The sequence below is a fragment of the Littorina saxatilis genome, linkage group LG4 (assembly GCF_037325665.1).
Source record: "Littorina saxatilis isolate snail1 linkage group LG4, US_GU_Lsax_2.0, whole genome shotgun sequence".
Classification (NCBI taxonomy): domain Eukaryota; kingdom Metazoa; phylum Mollusca; class Gastropoda; order Littorinimorpha; family Littorinidae; genus Littorina; species Littorina saxatilis.
Genome location: NC_090248.1, coordinates 16,445,883 through 16,459,338, shown reverse-complemented (window position 1 = coordinate 16,459,338; position 13,456 = coordinate 16,445,883). Strand labels below are relative to the sequence as shown.

At 43.8% G+C, this 13,456-nt stretch overlaps 1 protein-coding gene across 2 annotated transcripts in view; it reads right to left on the bottom strand.

Annotated features, from left to right (window-relative positions):
* Positions 1 to 13,456, bottom strand: part of LOC138964089 (ankyrin repeat domain-containing protein 26-like) — a 609,546-nt gene that overhangs the window by 56,227 nt on the left and 539,863 nt on the right. The gene's annotated exons all lie outside the window — the stretch shown is intronic.

Genomic DNA, 13,456 nt, shown 5'->3' with positions numbered 1-13,456 from the left:
CAGAATGCCCCAACTCATCAAAAAATTACCGGTCATTAATTGTCGATACAGCATGACTTCCCCTCTTTGTCTCTGTTAATCTAGGGAGAAAATATCCAGCGATATTTCTCCGTAGGCCTAAAGTTCGGCCATGACCTAGGCAAAATAACTTGCGCAGCCGCAGAAACAAGAAAACGGAAATCTTTTATGAAATGATTGGGAGCCACGCAAATTTGACCTCTTGATTCCGACCATGAACCCGCTGTTGATAATCTGGAAGGTCGTACCAGAAATGCAGATCTATCTCTGGCCGATTCATAGATTCAACCTACAAACTGCGACCTCATCTGTGATCAGATTGCCAAGCAATGCGTGAAATCTTTTATTCTAAAGCCTTATGGCTCATTTCGACAAGCATTAAACGGATGAAATTAACCACATGCAGTTTATTCTTCAGAAAAATGCACACAAAAAATGGGTTGGGTTCGGTGATTTGTACATAAACGTCTTCCTCACGATAGATTTGCTGATTTGTCTTATGAAGCTGTCATCAACACGAACACAATGATTGCAGAAGAAAACTCTGTACCTACACGACCGAGACACAAGACTGATTATTTCACAGCTGCAATGTGAATAGAGAACAAAGACGTTTTGGGTAAGCTTACTCACGTCAGGTCTTCACTGACAAGCTAGGAACAGACGGAAAATTCCGAACAAAAGTAAATGACGTCAAAGTCTCTTTCGCTTTGCCTGTAACTTTGTCATGGCGTCTTTTTGTGACGACAGTATACGCGACAATTTGTTCGCTTCTGGTGTCATTTTAGACTGAAAAGCAACTCAAAACAAGGAGCTAAGCCTGTGTCTTGAAACAGCTGAAACACTCTTTTGGATTGCCGTTTCAATGTTAACCAAAAAGTTAAAGAAAAAAAACAAGGTTCAGTTGCGAACTGACAGCGGATTGAGCATTTATTCCTGTTGATGAAGGTACGATTGAAGCTTTATTCTCTCCGTCAACCAACAAGATAGTCCTTACGGCAGGGCAATAACCCCTTGAAAAATACCTCGGAAAATGTTTTAATGGTTTTGGGTAGTTTAACTCCTGACGTTTACAAATCCGCAGGATGACATCTTTAAATCCTTGGGCAAATTGAGTTAAAATTAATTATAGGAAAATTAGCAAATGTTGATTTTTTTGTTTAGACACAAAAGGCATTCCATAGAAAAAAGGGCTAGAATGGCGTCATAAACTTCATGACGTCGGGAAAACGTAATGAGTAATATGACGACACGTACAGTATGGCCTGTAGTGTTGTCCGTGTCCGTACTTGAGCTCCTCTTCCAAGACAAATAACAAAGGCATTTGACGTGTTTCATTCTGCTAAATGGAAACAATTTGCACATGAGTGTGTATGGAATTACATCCAGGCTGAGAAGATGTGAAACCTGTGTTATTCGTGGACTTGCGATTAGTGCGTATGGTGTTCCAAAGCACAGGTTTCACTGTCGAAGATAAAACTTGTAAATTGATCTTACAAAATGGCGGGCGATGATCAAAGAACATCGTGAGAGACTAGTTTTCTCCGATTTGATTGTTTACCAGACGATAGAGCTATTTTAGATGGAAGCGTATGCCATCTGGTGACAGCTGTTCATTAACCAGTGTGTTCGTAGGAGTGCTTGATTTCTCTGCAGAAGATCCATGCGTGAAAATCGGTGAAGTCTTTCAGCAAATGTCGCAGTTTGTAAGCGAGTGCTACAGGTGCAAAATCTCAAACAACATATCACGTTACGGTTAGAGATATGAAACCTGGCTAGCTAGAACCTCCAAGCACCAGTCCACATAAATCAAAAACTACCGCCCACATCAGCCCATTGCTGAACGTCCATCTGAAAAGGGCTGTATTGCAATTCTACGGGGATCTTCCAAATCTTGATCCAGTTGACTTCGGGTGGTTGTAGGATGGGCAGAAAACCGCCTGGAGTAGAACCTACACCAACTGAAGTCATGCTAATTTTGAAGTGTGGCTGTGGAGAAATGTACCATGTGTAACAGCATGCTGTGGTTGCGCAGTCGGTCAATGTGCGTGTGCCATCTTATGTCGATGTCTACTCCTTGGAAATTCCACAAATCCGCACTGGTCATCCATCGTAGTCATCCGCACTGGCCATGTGCAACAGTCACCTTCACCGGTCACCCGCACTGGTCATCTGGATAGGTCATCCACACTGGTCATCCTTTGCGGTCATCCGCACTGGTCATCCTTTTGTGATCATCCGCATCGGTCATCCGCACTATTCATCCTTCATGATTATCCGCACAGGTCATCCTTCATGATCATCTGCACTGGTCATCCGCACAGGTCATCCTTCATGATCATCTGCACTGGTCATCTGCACTAGTCATCGTTCAATTCATGATAATCTGCACTGGTCATCCGCACTAATCATCCGCACTCGTCATCCGCACTGGTCATTTTTGACTCACATGCGAAGCAAAAGTGAGTCTATGTACTCACCCGAGTCGTCCGTCCGTCCGTCCGTCCGGACGTCCGGACGTCCGTCCGGAAAACTTTAACGTTGGATATTTCTTGGACACTATTCAGTCTATCAGTACCAAATTTGGCAAGATGGTGTATGATGACAAGGCCCCAAAAAACATACATAGCATCTTGACCTTGCTTCAAGGTCAAGGTCGCAGGGGCCATAAATGTTGTCTAAAAAACAGCTATTTTTCCCATTTTTCCCATTTTCTCTGAAGTTTTTGAGATTGAATACCTCACCTATATATGATATATAGGGCAAAGTAAGCCCCATCTTTTGATACCAGTTTGGTTTACCTTGCTTCAAGGTCAAGGTCACAGGAGCTCTTCAAAGTTGGATTGTATACATATTTTGAAGTGACCTTGACCCTGAACTATGGAAGATAACTGTTTCAAACTTAAAAATTATGTGGGGCACATGTTATGCTTTCGTCATGAGACACATTTGGTCACATATGATCAAGGTCAAGGTCACTTTGACCCTTATGAAATGTGACCAAAATAAGGTAGTGAACCACTAAAAGTGACCATATCTCATGGTAGAAAGAGCCAATACGCACCATTGTACTTCCTATGTCTTGAATTAACAGCTTTGTGTTGCATGACCTTGGATGACCTTGACCTTGGGTCCAGGTTACATGTATTTTGAAGTCATGTAAAGGTCAAGGTCAAGCATGTGAGTCGTATGGGCTTTGCCCTTCTTGTTCATGATCATCTGCACTGGACATCCGCACCGGTAATCCGCACTGGTCATCTGCACTGGTCATCCTTCATGGTCATCCTTCATGGTCATCTGTACAGGTCATCCACACTGGTCATCCGCACTGGCAATTCTCACTGGTCACCCGTACTGGTAATCTACATGACATCCTGCGTAATCATCGGGCGTTGTCATTTATTGGTCATCAGGCATAGTCATCCGCTACCATTTCGGCAATTGAAAAAAGGGATCGATGGTGGCTGCCCTCAAACTGGAAACTCACTGCATGACCATGTCATCTTGTGTGGTAAACCAGCGTGGTCATCCTGCCTGGTCATCTGGAATGGTCAACTACACATCATCCTGTGTGGTCATCGGCGAGGTAAAGTGCATACTAACCAGTATCCCTGGTTCGTCGCCATGACCTTTACGTTATGTGATAGAGGTCTTTTGTATGTGAGACATGGTACATCACGTTTAGCCTCTTGACATGCCGCCTAATACACCTCCTCGGGGCGTCACTAACTGACACAACACTGTGTATATGGTGTCAAAAGGGATTTCATATGCCGAATCGCTTGGCGCTGTGACACCTTACAAGGCCTTTCGTCTGATGTATACATTCCTCACCTGACTGGATCAGTCTTCTTAAAAAAAAGAGAACAAGATAACTTTAAGTTATTCTGGGTATTACAGCCACTTTTCCAGGATTAAGTTGTTATCTGCTTGCTCACCGACCAAGTCACTCATTGATTCTGGAACCCACCAGGATGGTAGGGTCACTTCAACGACGGGCGCTTCATAAGCTGTCTCCACCTCTGGCGGCTGTGAGCAATTTTTGGGAAGTTGCAAAACATTTCCGAATCCACTCTGTAATGATATCTGTCCCTCTGTTCATTTGTCTTCTCTATCTTCTCTTTCCGCGCACCATACCCTGTAAGATGGTCTTGGAGAGCCCGCCTGTTCTTGTTACATGGCCATACAATCTCAGCTTCGTCTTCTTGACAGTGATCTTTGTAGTGATACACGTGCTAAGTGATGGTTTTGCAGACATTAAAATATATGACCTTGAAATTGTTTGACCTTGAAAACGTGTGACCTTCAGTGTTGATGAACGTTTTTATTCATGGCAAGTTTTAAGAAGATGAACACATTTCGTCATTTTATCTTCAAAAATAGTATAATTCTTTATCATTTGAATGAACATTTGACATTCATATGACCTTGAAATGCGATGAAGGTCAAGCAAAGTGCAACAGTAATCAAAGCCCACAACACATAATAAGCTTAAACCATTAGCTGTAACTGAAAAAATATATTGCTAAAACTAACTATATCATCCTGCTCCGTTAACCAGTTTTAACGGTCCCTCAACAGACCAGTCATTCGGGTTATTGTGTCTGCTAATCATGTAACTGTTGTTATGCATATTAACTCCCGTTTTATCTCCCGGAAAACATAAATAAATACAGTTCTGCTAGTTTATAGCATGCAGTTTCGACTATTTTGCAGTCTGGAATCCATCTTGTCCGCCATCTTGAATACATCAAAATGCCCAAGGATGACAGAGTGTCATCCGTCGGATCTGTAATCTACAGACATCACAGAGTTCAAAACAGTCAAAACATTCTCCGAGGTATTTTTTGAGGGGTTAAGGTCAAAATCGGGAAATGACGACCTGACTAAGACTAGATTTGTAGCAGACGAAAAACAAAGTGTGCGTTTTTCCTGTCTTGTGGAGGCGATTATGTCGTTATAAGTTATCTGTACGTTGTGAAGACATTTCAAAACAAATTTAGCTTTGATGCGTCACGGGATATAAGCTTATACGTTTTCATCCATGGAATTGTTTTTTTCGTCTCGGCAGGGTGAATGAATTCATGATGTCTTTTCCGGAACTGGACAAAACTGGCCTTGCCAAGACTGAAACAAAATATAGTTCTACAACTTTTAGGCTCGGGTTGATTGCCCATGGTGAATTTCCAATGATTTGTTTCCACATCCCATTATCTCGACGGGGTGAAAGAATATAATGACGTCACTCTCGGCAGAGCCTCGAGTGACGTCATCATATTCATTGACCCAGTCTCGACAAAATATCAGGCGATACCATGGATGGACGGAGCTGTAACTTATACATAACAACTCGCTAAAAAAAAGCCATTAACAACCTGCTGGCGAGGCGCATTGATACAACCTCAACTAGTCTCGGTTAGCTTTGAGGGTCATTTTACAAGTAGGAAATATGAAGGCCAACGAAATACCGAGACCATAAGGTATGCGAAGTGATGACGTCGAATACGTGACGTAAGTTGATGCATGAATTCTTCTGGACTACGTCAGTCAATTCCAAAGATCACTTTTGTGATGAAAAGAATTTGTTTTTGAGTTTGCTGTCCAGATAGGTCGAAGTACGCCCACTTCGGCCTACCATGCAGACGACGCAAGGGAAAGAACTCCCGCTTTGTAACTGGGAACTTCGGGTAATAAAGATGGCTACACCAGGTTCCTCATGCAACTGTCTTGTCTACTTTGTAACCACGCAATACCACATGGTGGCAGCGGTGTTCAACCCACAAAACAGGTATCAGACATTAAATAACACACAATGGCGAACAATGACCAAAATAATCGCTCAGTAACCCTACCTCCACCCAATCCATTCAATGGTTCCCCTGCGCTTTGGGACACGTGGTTTTCCCGATATGACAGGTAATGAGGTATTACCACGCAACAGGCCTATCTAAGAAGACAGAGAGAGAACAGGTCAGTACTTTCCTGTACACGATGGGAGAAGGGGCAGAAGACATTTTAGCTACACTAAAAGTAGAAGAAGCCACAATCACACACGCTGATCTCAGAAAAGCAGTGGCTGGTTATTTTTCTGCAAGGAAAAATGTCATCGTCGAGAGGGCAAAGTTCAACAAAAGGGTACAACAGCCAGGCGAACCTGTGGAGACTTTCATCCAAGATGTTCACAAAATTGGAGCTGACTGCAAGTTTGCGGCTCTCCAAGATGAACTGATCAGAGACAGAATTGTAGCCGGGGTAATAGACGACGCTCTATCAGAGGAACTGCAGTCTAAAACCGACTTGACCCTTGACCTAGCCATACAACTCAGCAGGCAGGCCGAGGAGAGAAAACAGAACCAAAACATCCTGAGAAACACCTCAGAGACGGTCCATTTTGTCAACAAAAAGAAACACTACCAAAAAAGGTACGAAAAAGGCAATAACTTTCAGAAGACACAAACAAAACCCCGCGGCGCCTCTCACTCGGGAACTGAACATAGTTGCGGATATTGCGGGAAAGAACAACACCCGCGGTACAAATGTCCTGCAAGGCAAGCCACATGCACCAACTGCAGAAAGGAAGGCCACTATCGCACAGTGTGCCGCCAACCACAACGCGTGCAGCAAATAGAAGAAGAGGAGGACTCTGACTCAGGCTCTTTTCTTGGCTGGGTCTATGAAGTTTCAGAAGACGATGGCACATGGTCTGCCCAAATTAAAGTCAACGGCATACCCCACAACTTTAAACTGGACACAGGCCACAGTCGTGGGGGAATCTTGGACAAAAGGGAAAACTCTGAAACCTTCAACGAAAGTACTGAGAGGTCCCGGGAACAACCCACTTCACGTATTGGGCACTCTCCCGGCAACACTGCAATACAAATCAAGTGAGATCCAAGAAAAACTCCTGAAGGGACAACCGTGCGCCCTCCTCAGCAAAACTGCATGCATAAAACTTAATCTCATCGCCCGCATCAATTGCGTTTCTGCCCAATCTCCTTCCACGCCCCTCACACACACACCCGCAAGCCAAACGGACCCCAAAGCAGACTTTCCAGAACTGTTCAAAGGGCTAGGGTCACTTCAAAAACCCTACCGCATCTCCCTTGATCCCACGGCCAATCCAACGTGCATCTACACCCCTCGTAAGATCGCACACCCTCTCCTGCCAAAGGTGAAACAGGAGATCGATGACATGCTACAGAAAGGGGTCATCTTGCCAGTCGAGGAGCCTACCTGCTGGTGCTCAGGAATGGTAGTTGTTCCTAAACCCAACGGCGCGGTTCGCATTTGCGTTGACCTCACCGGACTCAACAAAGCGGTGAAAAGAGAGGTCCACCCCATGTTTTCCGTAGATGAAAGTCTGGCGAAATTGGCAGGCAGCAAGATCTTCTCAAAACTTGACGCCAAGAGTGGATTTTGGCAGATCCCCCTCAGCGAAGGGTCCCGCCTTCTCACGACCTTCATCACACCCTTCGGCAGATACTCTTTCAACCGCCTTCCCTTCGGTATCTCTTCAGCTAGCGAGATATTCCAGCGAACCATGACAGAGATCCTTGAGGGGGTCGATGGCGTCATCTGCCACATGGATGATATCCTCGTTCATGCGCCAAACCGAGAGATTTACGACAAGATCCTGAAAACGGTCATGACGAAACTCAGAGACGCAGGGCTTACACTCAATGAAAAATGTGAGTTCTTCAAAGACTCCATCTCCTTCCTGGGTCACATCATCGATCAGCATGGAATCCGGGTCGACCCACGGAAAGTCCAGGCTGTTCAAGACTTCTCAGCTCCAAAAACAGTCACAGAGCTACAACGTTTTCTTGGAATGGTGAATCAACTGGCGAAATTCACTCCAGGCCTGGGCGGGGATGTAGCTCAGTCGGTAGCGCGCTGGATTTGTATCCAATTGGCCGCTGTCAGCGTGAGTTCGTCCCCACGTTCGGTGAGAGATTTATTTCTCAGAGTCAACTTTGTGTGCAGACTCTCCTCGGTGTCCGAACACCCCCGTGTGTACACGCAAGCACAAGACCAAGTGCGCACGAAAAAGATTCTGTAATCCATGTCAGAGTTCGGTGGGTTATAGAAACACGAAAATACCCAGCATGCTTCCTCCGAAAGCGGCGTATGGCTGCCTAAATGGCGGGGTAAAAACGGTCATACACGTAAAAGCCGTGGGAGTTTCAGCCCATGAACGAACAAACAAACAAACAAACTCCAGGCCTGGCAAACATGACACAACCACTTCGAGAGCTTCTGCGCAAAGACACATCATGGCTGTGGGGAGACGCACAACAGACGTCTTTCACCAACATAAAAAAACTGCTCATCTCAACGCCGGTACTGGCTCATTATGACCCCAAGAAAGAAACTGTCATTGCAGCCGACGCCTCGAACACAGGCATTGGCGCAGTCCTGTTGCAAATACAAGAGGACAAAACACGTCGCCCAGTCTGCTACATCTCACGTTCCCTCATAGACACAGAAACGAGATATGCTGTGATTGAAAAAGAAGCCCTAGCAGCCACATGGGCCTGCGACCGACTCAACGAGTACATCTTAGGTCTTGACTTTACGATCGAGACAGACCACAAACCACTCGTTCCGCTTCTCAGCACCACAGAGATCGCAAAAATGCCACCTCGCATACAACGTTTCCGTCAAAATGTATGTGAACGAAAAAAAAACAGGAGCAGAGTGATAAGATAGGAATACAGAGACATATTTCTTGGGACTTGACCCTTGCAGGTAGGTGGACTGAAAGTAGTGTGTGAACAGAACAGAACCAATTCTGTCTGTTTACAACCGCATGAAAGCAGGAAAGAGATCGTCGTCAGATTGAATCACAATAACATTAACATGTTTCCATTTGAAACTTCTCGGTCTTCATCGTGGATTGACGCCCTCCCAAAGTCTAATTGAAGCCCTCCGTCGCTTCGCTCCGTCGGGCTTCAATTAGCTTTTGTCGGGCGTCAATCCACGATGACGACCTCGAAGTTTCAAATGGAAGCATATTAATGTGTAATTATCATCAATTGTTTAGCCAAGACTAAAATCACCAGACCAAATCAAACGATGACATCATAGCTTGATGATGTCAAGACTTAAATTCTTGATAGCTCATTGGATATTTTTTGTGGTGAAAATCTTTTCCAGCAAACATTTTAATTTTAATTTTACTTTGGTCATGTCTGCTGATTATCAACACCTACAATTGTGAGTCTATTAAGGTAAGGAAACCCCATGGAAATTAACCAAAAATTGTTGATAGGTGTGTTTTGACACTATGACACACTTTGATTAATGTTCTTTCAGTTGAGCATAACCAAAATGTGAATTGTTGGCAAAAAAGGCACTTTTTTAAACTTTTTGTTGTTGTTGTACTGATTGCTTTTCAAATCGCCATAACTTTCGTTTAAAACCACTTTGGAAGATGATTCAAGTATCAACATGTAGATCTACATACGCTCCTTGTGTTCTTCTGCTGGCGCCGCCCGTAAGTGGGTACCTTGTTTTTGATTGGCTGATGTGTGAAAGGGAATGAAGCCACACTTGCAAAACAGAGCGTGTTTTATATAGTACATTTGCGGGCTGAACCTAAATATGCCATGTGCATATCTTGTTCAGTTTTAGATCTGAAAACTTGTTGTGCTACGATTACAGTAGTTCGGTATGAGTAGGTCTAACAAGTTTACGGATTGCTGTGTTTGCTCTCGGAAGACACAACACAGATTTCTCGGGAATCAGATACAGTATCTCTGTGGGAATCTACATGCGGCCACCTCCCAATACAAAAAGTTGGACAAAATCACAAGAAGAAAATAAAAAAGTAACACAAACAGTTGCTGTTGCAAGTTTTGAGCAAGCTGATGACGAGGTGATAAGGATCTGAGACACGTAACAGTGTTGTGGATGAAGATATGACATTTGTCACTGAAAATACACCACCCATAACTTACGTTCAACTTCAAGCGCGATTTTCTAAAAATCACGTTTTTCGTAGCATGCGTTGCGGTTACATGGATATTTTCAAAACTATTCAACAGATTGTCATAACAATTGGCACAATGTTTGTTCATGTATTGTTTTACATTTTGTTCCTCTGAGTAAGAATTATAAAGAAAGTTGTCATTTTTGTTACGTTTTTTTGGCTCACGTAAGTGTAGCCTATGCGATGGTAAACTTTGTCTGTCTGTGCGTATGTATGTATGTGTGTGTGTGTGATAGAAACTTTAACATTTGACTGAACACCGAAATACTAATTTCACCTGGTTTGTTTTTCTGCGGTTAATGTTAATGGTTTCTTTTTTCCTCTGTTGGTTTCTTCCTCCTGAGTTGATCGTTATCACTCAAACAAGACCATCAGAGAGCAAGGGCGGATCCAGGATCTTAAGGAAGGGGGGGCACACCCACATTTTTTTGCACAAACTTGAAGGCGCGAAGCGAATCGAGGGTGCAAAGCGCCCTAATTGAGGGCGCGAAGCGCCCGAACATGCTAGGGTGGTCCGGGGGCATGCCCCCCCCCCGGAATTTTTTTTCCAAGGAAGCAAAATGCTGCAATCTAGGGCCACCTGAGCACAGAAACTGTCATTTAATCATCTCTCTCTCTCTCTCTCTTTTTTTCGCCCCCCCCCCCACCTAAATCCACCACTGGAGAGTACCTCAGTTGCTCCTCAAAATGGACTGTGAATAGTGTGTTGACTGTGTTGACCGTCAGAATTATTTTAAGAACCAGGCTGCTGCAGTCAGTTGACATGTTTCGCATATTGTAGGGTTCCCATGCTGCATAGGTAAAGTGGCTTGTATAACCCGACTATTCAGTATCAAAACACTGTTTATATTTGTGTAGGTTGTAGTCATCACAACTAATCGCATTTTGCCTTTTGTTTCAGAAAGGAGGATCGACGCTGTGTCAGGTATGCCTCAGCCACATGACGACTTCCGAATTTAGATCCACTCGGCATGGTGACAAGTCTTGGATGAAAAGTATAAGACTGAGGACAGCAGTGGAAAAAGTGACCACATGGCCGGTACCTATTGCTTAGTGTCTGCAGTGCAAAAGACAGATAAGCTGGTGGTAGATTTCCAAATGAACACAGTACCCGCAGATCTACTGCTGATTTACGACGGGCAAGCTACAATCCAGGGCAGAGAACACTGCAGCGTTGTAATCCAACTCTTCATTTGTTTCAGGAAAGCACGTCCTTACAAATTAACATTACAACTCTCTGATACAAAGACATAGTGCATAGTGTACCACAGGAACATCCCGATAATTGAGTGAGACAGGATTTAAAAAATTCCCAGGGCTGCAGTGAGGAAGAACACGGTTTTTCTGTCATTGACCTTAATAGCTTTCACACAGCCAGTATATGAGAGACTAGAATGAATACCCGCTTCGCCGGGTAACCGGCTTCGCCGGGAAGAAGTACTTAGAGCCGTACGCCGGCTTCGCCGGGTCCGAACAATGGACCCGCCAAGCTTAGGTCCCTCCCAGATTCGTGGAATGGGAACAGCACGAAAATGATTCAGTGGCCATAATGCCATTCCTGACCATATCGAGTCCCATCCTTGTCGACGAATGTAACCGTGTTAATCACCTTTGGAGGCGAACTCCACTCAAACAGGACTGAGCAAGTTATGGCTTCTCAAAGGAAGGCCAGTACATAAAATTACACAAAAGCCGCCAGACCACATCACAAACAGAACTGAACAATGCACAGGTGTTGCTCATATAGAGAGAGACACACACACACACACACACACAAAAACACAGAGAAGCCGTATGTATAGAGAGATAGATGACAGTGTATTTTTCGCGTGGCTGTAAATTGATTCGACCTTTGCACTTTTACAGTGAGGATAATTTACGGGTCCAATTTACGTTCTGTACACTGCGTTGACCTTCTAAAAATAGTAACAGTAACAGAACGCCGGGAATATCCGAAGACGCTCAGCGCAGTGGACAGCGCAGTGACATTCTAAAAATAGTAGTAAGCTGAGGTGGAACCAAAATAGCTGAGGTGGAACCAAAATCGGTTCCGCGCTGCGCGCTGAGAGCACGTGTTGAAATATCGACCAGGTTGTGTCGTGTCCCGGGTCTACCTGAATATGCCCACTAAATTTGAAGCAGATCCATCGAGAACTTTGGCCGTGCATGGCGAATACACAAATACACAAACACACAAATACACAGACAGATACACAAACACACAGACAAACAGACACAAGTCGTATATATATATATAGATAATGGTCTTCATGGTGACCGTTCATGCCCAAGCACGCGGAGCTGGTTGCCAGCAGAACAATGTGTCACTGGACAATATCATAGACTTTGGAGTGCGAGGACCAGGAAAAATAACCTCATGTGAACCTACCTGTCTGAGTGTGACCATATCTTTAACTCTTAGTCGTATGACAATTCCAAGAATATATTATCTTGATATGCAAGCTCTAGGGTAGGTTAATGATTGTAGATAAGCTTTGCCATGATAATTATGCTGATGCAGTTTAAAAGTGTGTGTGTGTGTGTGTGTGTGTGTGTGTGTGTGTGTGTGTGTGTGTGTGTGTGTGTGTGTGTGTGTGAGTGTGTGTGTGAGAGAGGATTGCACAAGATCTCCTTCAGGGACAACTACACCAACAACAAATACACAGTCATTTTTATCTGTTTGCCTTCTTTTGAAAATTATACATGGAGTAGATATGATGCGTTAATTTTAACTGTGTGTGTGTGTGTGTGTGTGTGTGTGTGTGTGTGTGTGTGTGACGGAGTGATTGAGTTTGTGTTACTGTTTGTCGATTTCTTACGGGAGCCTTGAAGGCTTCGCCTCTTGTCTATTTGGTACTTGTTTGGGCTGGTCAAAAACAACCTTTTTGTGCATTTGTCAAAAAGCTGGAGGAACAAAACGCAGCGGAGTCATTTTTTATATTTAGTCAAGTTTTGACTAAATATTTTAACATCGAGGGGGAATCGAAACGAGGGTCGTGGTGTATGTGCGTGTGTGTGTGCGTGTGTGCGTGTGTGTGTGTGTGTAGAGCGATTTAGACTAAACTACTGGACCGATCTTTATGAAATTTGACATGAGAGTTCCTGGGTATGAAATCCCCGAACGTTTTTTTCATTTTTTTGATAAATGTCTTTGATGACGTCATATCCGGCTTTTCGTGAAAGTTGAGGCGGCACTGTCACGCCCTCATTTTTCAACCAAATTGGTTGAAATTTTGGTCAAGTACTCTTCGACGAAGTCCGGGGTTCGGTATTGCATTTCAGCTTGGTGGCTTAAAAATTAATTAATGACTTTGGTCATTAAAAATCGGAAAATTGTAAAACAAAAAAAAATTTTTATAAAACGATCCAAATTTACGTTTATCTTATTCGCCATCATTTGCTGATTCCAAAAACATATAAATATGTTATATTCGGATTAAAAACAAG